The sequence below is a fragment of the Lampris incognitus genome, chromosome 3, assembly GCF_029633865.1.
Source record: "Lampris incognitus isolate fLamInc1 chromosome 3, fLamInc1.hap2, whole genome shotgun sequence".
Lineage (NCBI taxonomy): Eukaryota > Metazoa > Chordata > Actinopteri > Lampriformes > Lampridae > Lampris > Lampris incognitus.
Genome location: NC_079213.1, coordinates 14,081,091 through 14,092,109, shown reverse-complemented (window position 1 = coordinate 14,092,109; position 11,019 = coordinate 14,081,091). Strand labels below are relative to the sequence as shown.

General features: G+C 45.0%; 1 protein-coding gene across 1 annotated transcript in view; it reads right to left on the bottom strand.

The window, feature by feature from the left end:
- The window catches only part of LOC130109178 (ELKS/Rab6-interacting/CAST family member 1-like), a 209,018-nt gene extending 197,999 nt beyond the window's left edge, over positions 1–11,019 (bottom strand). The window contains exon 1 of the mRNA XM_056275934.1: positions 10,691–11,019. The gene's annotated coding sequence lies outside the window, so the exon portion shown is untranslated. The remainder of the gene's footprint in view (positions 1–10,690) is intronic.

The window sequence follows — 11,019 nt, the reverse complement described above, 5'->3', positions numbered from 1 at the left end:
TTGCATTTTTATGTTGTGTGAATCCCTCGCGAATCACCATATACTATATAATCTTTCATTATCTCGAGTTTAAGGGGTCACTTGAAAAGATATAAGACAACCTTGAAGACAAAAGTGACGCCCACACACGCATTTATAAAGCATCATGGGGTTAGCATCATGAGTCATCATTCACTCACACATAACTGTCTGACAACAATTAATGGACAGGTTCCTGATCTCACTCCTTCCCAAATGAGATAAATAACCAAACAAACATTATTCTTCAACATCAGCACCTTTTGGAATTGAATGCTCAGATGGCGCCCAGAACCCAGCCACTGAGAGGATGCACACAAGCCAGGGCATTCTTAGTGCCGGTCCCAAGCCCAGATAAATAGGGAGGGTTGCGTCAGGGAGGGCATCCGGTTGGGCCCAGAAGAGACCATGGGCCCATGAACCAAAGTTACCCACAGCTGGCCATATCTACCCTGAATTCTCCAGGAAGCACCGACACACCCACTGTGCCCTGTGAATCATCATGTAGCACCCTGCTCGCTTCCTGATGGTCCTGCTCATTCTCTTCAATGCCCTCATTCTTCACTAACAGACATCAACACACACCAGCACACCAATACACACACACACACACACACACACACATTACCGCTTCAGCCTCATTAAGTCCCAAAATATCACATTTGCATCCCAAAAGTCTTTACAACTGAGTACTAAGTACTTGCATGAATATGTGTGAGCATTAGTAAAATATATGGGCTATCAAGAAGCCAGTCTAAAATTGAGTAAAATGATCATTGGGTCACCACAGCAACCTCTGAACTTCTGGGTTGGGGAACATGACTACCATACTATATAAATCTGTCTGTGACTTTCCTTCTCTTTAAGTGTAGGGGGCGGGGCTTCAGCATTCCATAAGGTGTTCCACTTGTTCTATTTATGCAATGACAACACACACACACACTAGCCAACCACAATGTGCAATGCCCTGTATCTCACAGACACACACAGACACACACACATACACACACCATATATAGAAAGCTGTTTGAATTGGACTGCTTTTGACTCTCGCTCTGAGAATTTAGGCTCACCGATCCACATAATACTCATCATATCATAACTACTATAAATATCCCGAAGTCTATGCTCAGAGATAGTCGAACCATTATGTCTATCATCTCCAGAGTCACACGTGTATCACTGCTGGATGACCAAGTCCCACCAGCAATGTTCTACGTTTCAACATTTCTGGTGTCTTACACAACAAAGCAAAAAAATACTAAGGTGAGTTATGTTTTTATAAGTATATATGTTTATCCTAAGACTGTCCCTGTTAGACACTGCACTGCAGGGAAGGAGTCCCACTTTCACAGGAGCAGTTCAGGGTTAGCCGCCTTTTCAGCAGTGGCTCTTGACAGATGGCAAAGTGACTTGTCATTCATTTGTCAGTCACTGGGGGGTATACACTGGCAGATATCTGGACCCAATTGCAAAAATAGAAGATGCAATATGAATAGAAGTTAACAATGCAGCAACACAAAAATCCAGCATGCCAGAGCTGCAGCTCCATCTTCTCGCACATAAAATCTTACCCCAGGTAATTTTTTTTTTTTTTTGTAACTGATATATTATCAATCATATGGCTTGGCTCAAGAGATATGAGCTGTCTTATATCAATGCCAGGGATGTATGGCACGTCCCAGAAAGTCGCATTGTTAATGGTCCGCTACAGCAGCCATGACATTATTTGTTAAAACAGTTTTGTCTGGGGCGTCCAGGTAGCATAGTGGTCTATTCCGTTGCCTACTAGCACGGGAATCACCAGTTTGAATCCCCGTGTTACCTCCGGCTTGGTCAGGCGTCCCCACAGACACAATTGGCCATATCTGCGGGTGGGAAGCCGGATGTGGGTATGTGTCCTGGTCGCTCCACTAGCGTCTCCTCTGGTCAGTCGGGGCACCGATTCGGAGGAGGAACTGGGGGGGGGCTAGTGTGATCCTCCCACGCGCTACGTCCCCTTGGTGAAACTCCTCACTGTCAGGTGAAAAGAAGTGGCTGGTGCCTCCACATGTATGGGAGGAGGCATGTGGTAGTCAGTCTGCAGCCCTCCCCAGATCAGCAGAGGGGGTGGAGCAGTGACTGGGATGGATGGCTGGGAAAAGTGGGGCAATTGGCCAGATACAACTGGGGAGAAAATGGGGAACAACCCCCCCCCTCCAAAAAAAAAACAGCTTTGTCTGGAGAATTTTTTAAACCAAAAACTAACATTGGGAGAAATCGTGAGACAAAATGAGAGGCTGGATTTGATTTTCAACAGGATAAAAATATTTTCCTGAGACCTACTCTGACAGTTTGTGGGTACGAGGCTTAGCTCCACAATCTCTTGTTTAAGACCATCTTGAACATTTTTCCCTTCCCGAGAGATGCGTTACCACCTTCCACTTTGGACATTACAACAGTCAAAACCCCGATGTCGATATTTTTTCCCAACAACATGGATTATGTGTCGCAATACATAGTTTTTTTCTTTTTTTTTTAAATGGAAGAGGTGTTAGTGAGATGGAGGTGAAACAGAGCTCAGGTTGGGGCTACTGTGCTGCGTACTTGTAACGCGACTCCCTGCCAAGCTGTCCCATTACTGATAAGACACATAATATGAGTCAGACACTGGAAAGCAGAACGCCGATAAGACAGCGATAACATCAGCTCTGGTCCATTGTTACCGCAGGAAATTAATCTGAGATGCAGGTTGGACAAACCACGCACACACAAACAAACACCACAACACACACACACACACACGCATACTGTAAACAAGCATATTAAGATACAGACCAAAAGTACGCACAAACTTCTATGTTTACACAGACATTGAGTATTCAGATGCATAAATAGACAATCACACACACACACACACACACACACACACACACACACACACACACAATAGAGACACACAGGAACAATACTGTGCACAGACACACAAGTGCTCTGACATATCTACACAAACCCCCACACTCATATAAATACACACAATGTACACAAACACCTGTATGCACATGTTCACCACACAAGCATAGATAAGCACACACATGCACACAGGTACAAACACAAGTAAGGGAGTCCCCGGGTTACGAACTCCCGTACTTACTAACTCCCGTACTTACGAACCGACCTCCGTAAAGCCTATTATAAAAAAAAAACAAAAAAAAAACATAGAGTTACACAAAATGGTTCAACTAATGAACGGATGGACAACTTCGCATGACGCACAACGCTCAAAACACTGCACATTTTATGCGGTTCGTCAGCCTGAGGGAGAACAACACCATGCCGTCGTAACCATTTTAAGTTGGATCGCGTTAACATTGTTGTGTGCGTTGTTTTTTCACTTAAATTTTTCGTGTGTTTTTCATTACTATGGCCTCAAAGCGTAAATCTGATGCAAGTGATGGTGATGCACCGCAGAAAAGCAGAACGGTCATGACTCGAAACGACAGTGGAAATAATAATCGTTCAGAGAGAGGTGAAATGCTCTTTTTTTGGGGGGGGGGGGGTTTCCCCTCTTTTTCTCCCCAATTGTATCCGGCCAATTACCTCACTCTTCCGAGCCGTCCCGGTCACTGCTCCACCCCCTCTGCTGATCCAGGGAGGGCTGCAGACTACCACATGCCTCCTCCCATACATGTGGAGTCACCAGCCGCTTTTTTTCCCCTGACAGTGACGAGTTTCACTAGGGGGACGTAGTGCGTGGGAGGATCATGCTATTCCCCCCAGTTCCCCCTCCCCCACTGAACAGGCACCCTGACTGACCAGAGGAGGCGCTAGTGCAGCGACCAGGACTCATACCCACATTCGGCTTCCCACCCGCAGACAAGGCCAGTTGTGTCCGTAGGGATGTCCGACCAAGCCGGAGGTAACACGGGGATTCGAACCGGCGATCCCCGTGTTGGTAGGCAATGGAATAGACCTCTACGCTACCCAGACGACCCCCCCCTATCATTTTTTCCACTTACCCAGTGAGGCGAGTCCCGAGCGGGCTCTCGTTTCTGGCGTCAAATAACCGGCCTTCGCCAGTCGCGACTTGCTCTCGGGACAGCGGCACGTGGGGAGTTTGAAAGGTAAGAAATGTTTCTTTAATCAAAGAAAGCTGAACCAGTTCATCTGGATACAACACTGTACGTTGATTTTCTGACCTGGATTATTGAGCATGCATAAAGACACATTTCTTTAATGTTTTTTATACCTACACACACATCCTCTCCCTCAACTATAAATACTGTACTGTAGTTACATTTATTACTACTGCATTATTACGCTTATGATGCTGTTGGTAAAATACTGTAATAATAATAATAATAATAAATCAAACTTATATAGCACTTTTCTAATACTCAAAGTCGCTTTACAATAAACGGGGTGAAACAAACAAACATTGTAGCGTGTGCAGGTTCACTGGGGGGGTATAAGTGTTAGTTGCACATGGTAGGGGGGATGTTTTGCTGTTCTGGGGGTTGGTACACTGTTGCCAGGTCAAGGGTCAGTGCGTCGGGTCTTTGGAGAGAGAGAGAGACGACCTGCGAGTCGGGTTTAATGGCGGTGTGTGCAGTGTGGCTGTGGCCAACAACAGCCGTAAATAAAGCAACGCTCAGTTGTACGTTTTGAAGTGTGTTGTTTTAATAGCGGTGAACGTCACAATACATACGATATACTAAGACAAACATTTGACTAACAGCCGCTAGATGTGACCTGTACCTAACTGTTCCAACTTACATACAAATGTGACATAAGAACAGACTCAAAAATGGATCTTGTTCGTAACCCGAGGACTACCTGTACAAACACCTTTAGAATACACACACACACACTCACGCATGCACGCACACACACACACACACACACACACACACACACACACACACACACACACACAATGTGTATGAGCCATATTGCCTCACAGTATATGGAGGAGGGGGCTGCTGCTGCACAACAATGTAAGCTAAATTTGTCTATCACAGTTTAAGGCTGTATTGTTTTTTAATTTAAGTTAAGATGGTAAACTTTTATAAATTTCCTACACTGCTCTTTGAGCAGCTTTCCCTGGATGAAAGGTCTCGGTTACTTTTAATAGGCCTCGTAGGGCAAGTAGTATAGGCTTATATTTACAAATCTCACTGTCTATCTATCACGTTTAATGGACATAAATAGACAAACAAAAACAAAAAATATGAACTAGACTATATTAATATAGGTGCCATTATTAAGGTACGTTTTATCATTATGTATGAACTGACCAGCAGGTTTGCTAAAGAAGGAAGACAGCATCCTGCGAGTTGGGCTTGGCGGCGCTCTGTTCCTTCTGTGTGACATACTGTCTTCTCTGTAATGTGATATTAGAATGGAGTTGCTCATACATGCAGGGAGAGGGATGAAGCAGTAGACCACTGTAGGCCGACATCAACATTTGATTTTGATTGACACTGTTATTGTCATCCCCACACGATACCCCTGGGAAAGAAGAGTCTCCATCACATGTGACCAGACTTTAAGCCCTGGAGGTGCGACTTCTAAACAGATAATGTGAACACGGCTGTTGAAATGGTGGAAGCCATCACATCCCTCCTTACATACTGTAATTGGCAGTATAATGAGGGGTGTTTTCTTAACTTAAAATGTTCATAGATTAGGCTAAATTATAGATTATACAGTGCACGGATGATTCTGAGTGCATTCCCAAAGGGTTTGAGGCGATTTTCCCGCGGTTTACGCTGGGGAATCCCAAGCGTTCATGGTTGGAACACCCGTTTTGTCGATCAAATGTACATCAAACCTTGGAGTGCTATACCTTATTGCATTCAGAGAAAGGAGAACTTTTTGGTCTATATAATCTCACAAGAAAGCGGACATCTGAGAGCATGACAGGTGAAATAAAAATACATGGGCTTTACCGATTTGGGCGGCATTAGTGGCATGACTGACGCTAAAAGCAATAGAGCAGACAGGCAAGACAAACGGTTATAAAACAACACTCCACTAGAGCCCGACCGATAAATCGGCATGCTGATATCATCGGCCAATATGAGCTAATTGCAGATAAATTGGTATCAGCGTTTATAAGAGCCAACAAAATTATAATGAAAAAAGAAATGGAGCGAGGGAAGATTTTCGGTGCGTAGTTTGCAACTCCACTGTTGGTACCATGTGTTTGGAATGCCACAAATCACAACAACCAGCTGATCCAAGCAGTAGACCACAATGAAGTTATTTTTAAGTTGAAAATTCGACAAACATTCACTCTGGATCCAGCGCCTTCTCCTGTGGTTAAGAGGGAGCATTCAGCGTCCAGGTGGTGTGGCTGTCTAATCTATTGCCTACCAACACGGGGATCGGCGGTTCCAATCGCGGTGTTACCTCCGGCTTGGTGAGGCGTCCCTACAGACACAATTGGTCGTGTCTGCGGGTGGGAAGGCAGATGCGGGTATGTGTCCTGGTCGCTGCACTAGCACCTCATCTGGTCGGTCGGGGTGCCTGTTCGGGGGGGGGGGAATTCGGGGGAACAGCATAATCATCCCATGTGCTACGCCCCCTGGCGAAACTCCTCACTGTCAGGTAAAAAGCAGGTGGTGATTCTACATGTATTGGAGGAGGCATGTGGTAGTCTGCTGTCCTCCCCGGCTTGGCAGAGCAGGTGGAGCAGCGACCGGGATGGCTGAAAAGAGTGGGGTAATTGGCCAAGTACAATTGGGGATTAAAAGGGGGAAAAATCCCCCCACCCAAAAAAAAGAGGGAGCGTTCGGAGGTGAGCTAACCGTCCTTTCACTGCCAACACTGGGTGAAACTGAGTAAGAAGCTGCTGGATCCAGAGTGAACGTCTGTCAAATATTCAACTTAAAACTAACCTCACCACAGTGCAGAGTAGCCCATGACAGGGATCATCTGCATTCATGGAAAGTTGATAACATGAAATACATTATTGAAATAATGATAAATATCCCCCATCACTTCTCCTTAGCCTAAATAAGCCTGACAACATTCATGTCAACCATGCCCGTTTTTGCTGCAGTAACGTGAAAACTAGTACCATCAATCAAACATCAAAATTACTTTTAACATTACAGTAGTTGAGTGGTGTAGGCTAATCTGTTGACAAACTTGACTAGAGCTTTATTTACGAAATAGTGAGGCAGTTCTAATGAGTAAACAAACAACAGTCCTATCATTTCTCTCTCGTCACATCTAAAAATTACCCGGCAACATCGCTTACAGCAGCTGATAATGCTGTCCATTGCTAAATTAGGTTAGCCACAAAGCTAGCTAATGCCATGTTTATCAGTGTAAGACCGCTAACAGTAATGAGCGGTTAAACTATAGCGTGTAACTAATTCAGCCCAAACGAAGCAATGGCAAAATATCTGCAACTTGCCCGTCTGTATTTACAGTTGCTGCATTGGAAATTATTAAACCAGAGGGGACACGTAGATAAACATGAGCTGAGCAACTATCTAACGTGGCTTGGTAGCCAAACAAAGATATCTAGCTTTTCTTTCAAACGTGTAGTGTGAAAGCCCAAAGTCACCAAGACCTTGCTGCAGACAGCCAAGTAGCATTAGTTGCATTCAACAGCAGCGTTTACTCGAGGTCACTGTATCGGTTTACTGCATAGTTTAATATGGGTAAGGTACTATTTATGACGATAAAAAGTTTATTTTTAAACTACATTATGTCATGTTATATCGGCGATGACTCAAATATAAATGTTAAGGATTTTTTTTTAATGTTAGCGTTTCTGAAAAAAAAAGATATTGGCCAATATATCATGAAAAACCAGTATTGGTCTTAAAAATCCTACATCAGTCTGGCTCTACAATCTACGTCAATAAACCAGCGTGAAAAGCACCTCACAATAATAAAAAGCCATGTGTCTATTTTGCTTGCCAGGAAGAAGCAGAAAACCATTTGGACTTAAATTGTCAAACCCCGCAAATTTGTGGCCTCATCACCTGTCCTGCCCCTCCTCATTTGACTGACAAGCAATTAGACACAAACAAGCAGTGAGTGACAGCTCAGCTTTCGCTTTCATGATGTAGGCCTCTGCTAAATTGGATGCAAGGCACCTTACATCAACAGGCGAGAAGTAACTTGCTATGAAAAACAAACAGTAAGAAAGTAGTCAACTGGAAATGTTTTAATGTCCGGCCATCCAGCCGACAATGATGGGAAACTCTGATATTAACACATTTTTTTTTCCATATTTTCCGTTCAATCAACTTGGGCACTGCACAAGTCTTATAATAGCATGAAAACATGTTTTTCTGTCCGTGTGTGTGTGTGTGTGTGTGTGTGTGTGTGTATCTGTCTGCTGCTAATCTCACATACTACTGGGCCTGTCAGTCTAATAATTTTTGTGCACAGTTGTGACTGTATGATGAAGGACCTCTCGTGGTTGTGGTGATTCAAAACCTTTGAAAAACCTATTTTATACCGCAATTGGGTGCCAACTCCTCAGCTGGTTTGCCGCCAAGTCCAAGCATCAGAGAAGGGGAGACACGCCTGGCAGAGATCTGCACTATACCGAGAGCACTCTTCTAGTTAATGTATGTATTCACTTCCTAGCCTACTCAGGGAGGTTAGACTGCAGCATCAGCCACAATACAGTGTCTCTGGAGCAGGTTGGGAATCGATGTCTTGCTCAAAGACACGTTAGCAGTGTGAGCGCAACCCACTATAAAGACTTGATTTGAGTGCTCCAGATGAGGATCTTGTTGAAGTCACTCATCACTACCTTCCCAACCCGCAAACCCAAACACCACACTAAATATGCTGAAAGCCAAGTCCTCTCCAGATGTCTTCAAGAAGATGTCGGGTATGCAGTCTGTGCCTGGCTATGGGCATACTTCAAAACCACTTCTGCAAAAGAGTAGGCTCCTAAAACCTAAAAAGATTATATACATCTCTCTAGTTTGGTGCAGTGCACACTTAACTTTCATTACATCATTAGCCAGAAACAGATAGTGGTACAACACACTGATGTTGAAAAATATCACAGAGATGTGCTGTAAAAAAAAAAAAATTGTAAGACTTTGACTATGACACTATGGGATTTTGTTGTACCGGGTAGCTTGCGTGCTGTTATTATATTGTGGCGAATTCTACTGGAGTGTTCCTGCTGGAGGTCAGGGGGTTCATTTGCATATTACCCACGATGCAACTGAAGAGTGTTAATGTTCTGGTTATATTGTAGGATATTGAACATGTTAAAAATGGGCACATCTGTTACAGATAGCGGGGATGTGGTGGAAGGTAATGGGGACGTTATGAGAGAAGTTGTGTTAGACAGCATGCTGTTTCCCACCATGAGTGTAAAGATTAGGCAAATAGATGAGGTCGGTTCAGGGGCCAAGAAAAGAGAAGAAGCTGAAACCCCTGGCTTGTCTTACGGTCATTAAAAGCTTGCTGTTTAACTCTGAAAGGTTGACCGAGGAGTCCATTATCTAACCACGTCACAATATTTATATTGTAACGAGATTATAAATGAGAAGACACCAGCTTATGTTAGAGGTGAACTCCATTCTGGGGTGTTTGGGTTTCCAGAAGTTTTGGCAGAGGTGGCTCTAGCAGGGGCTGAACCCCTGTGCTCGCCCCGTTGAGTTGCAGATTCAAAACGGGCAAAACGTTTATCCCGAAGGATGAAGCCCGGTTCCGTGTTCCTGGAGGAGGGGCCGTGCAAAAGACATGGAGGTGGGGGGGTTCTCACGCAGTTTCCCATGCGTGCAAAACATGTCGTAGATTTCCTCTTTCACGTCCACAATCACCACCTCCTTTGCAGCAGTTTTTTTTTGTGTTTGCGCAAACTTACATACGCGTAACATCGAGGACGGACATGTGATCACGTGGTGCGGCTCCGCCGTGTTGCACTCCTCTCCGGATAGTTTTGCCCCTGCTGTTGTCAGCTGAGCGGAGCTGCTACGTTGACAGCGGTTTCGTAAGAAACTATGGCAGCCCGAAAAAACTGAGGTCAATCGATTTAAAATGGGCGACACTTTGCACTTCGCACAAAAAATACAAAAGTTCTAAATCCCAACTGACAACCACTGCAGGCCTGTATGTATGTAGTGACTTGAGACCCGCGGGTTTGCAAGATAATATCCGACGCACTGCATCCACCTCTTTAAAAACAGCCAGCAGATTGATAATCGCGTTTGTTTGCGGACAGCACAAGTCGACTAATTAGATTTATGAGCAACTGAGCCATTATTCCGAGGGCAATATCGCCGTATCCGATATCCATTGCTCCGAGCTGTACTGGGTTGCCTCCCCCCCCCCCCATATCCCGAAAGAAACCCTGCACGAACTCTTTGAAAAGACGTATATCAAATGACTGACATGCCTCCAAAATGCAATCACCATTCTTCTTACGCTGCATGCTCGCTGGAGTCCCAGCAGCCCCGACGGGACTCCAGTTAGTTATACCCTACATGTCAGCGCCCGTGTGAGCCTTACATTGGGCTAAATCTATACTGTTGACAAAACGTGGAGCTGCACCGCGGCGCGCACACCACACACACACGCACGCACGCACGCACGCACGCACGCACGCACGCGCACGCACGCACTGTGCTTTTGATGGCTTGCTGGTCAAAATACAACAACACCTAACATGCATGATTGACATCAAGTTGAAGACACTCACTGCGGCTGTAGCGAGGGGTCTGGCACTCCGGCGGTTAATAGTAGGCTCGGTTGTGAAATATCCACGCTGAGGGGGAAAAAAAGGCCAGTCACATCCACCACCCACCTTCAGATATAGTGTACCTTGTGTCAGATCACCCGAGTCATGTCTCGTTATCGGCGGCTGGACGGGGTTGAAAAAGAATACGCGTTTGACTCGCCTGTCTGTCTGTCTTTCTGTCTGTGTGTGTCTGTCTGTCTGTGTGTCCGGCTATTCTTCTTATTCCAAACAAGCCGTGTATGTGTTCCAAATCTTCCCTTCCGCTTGGTCGTACCAGCACTACCAGTGGC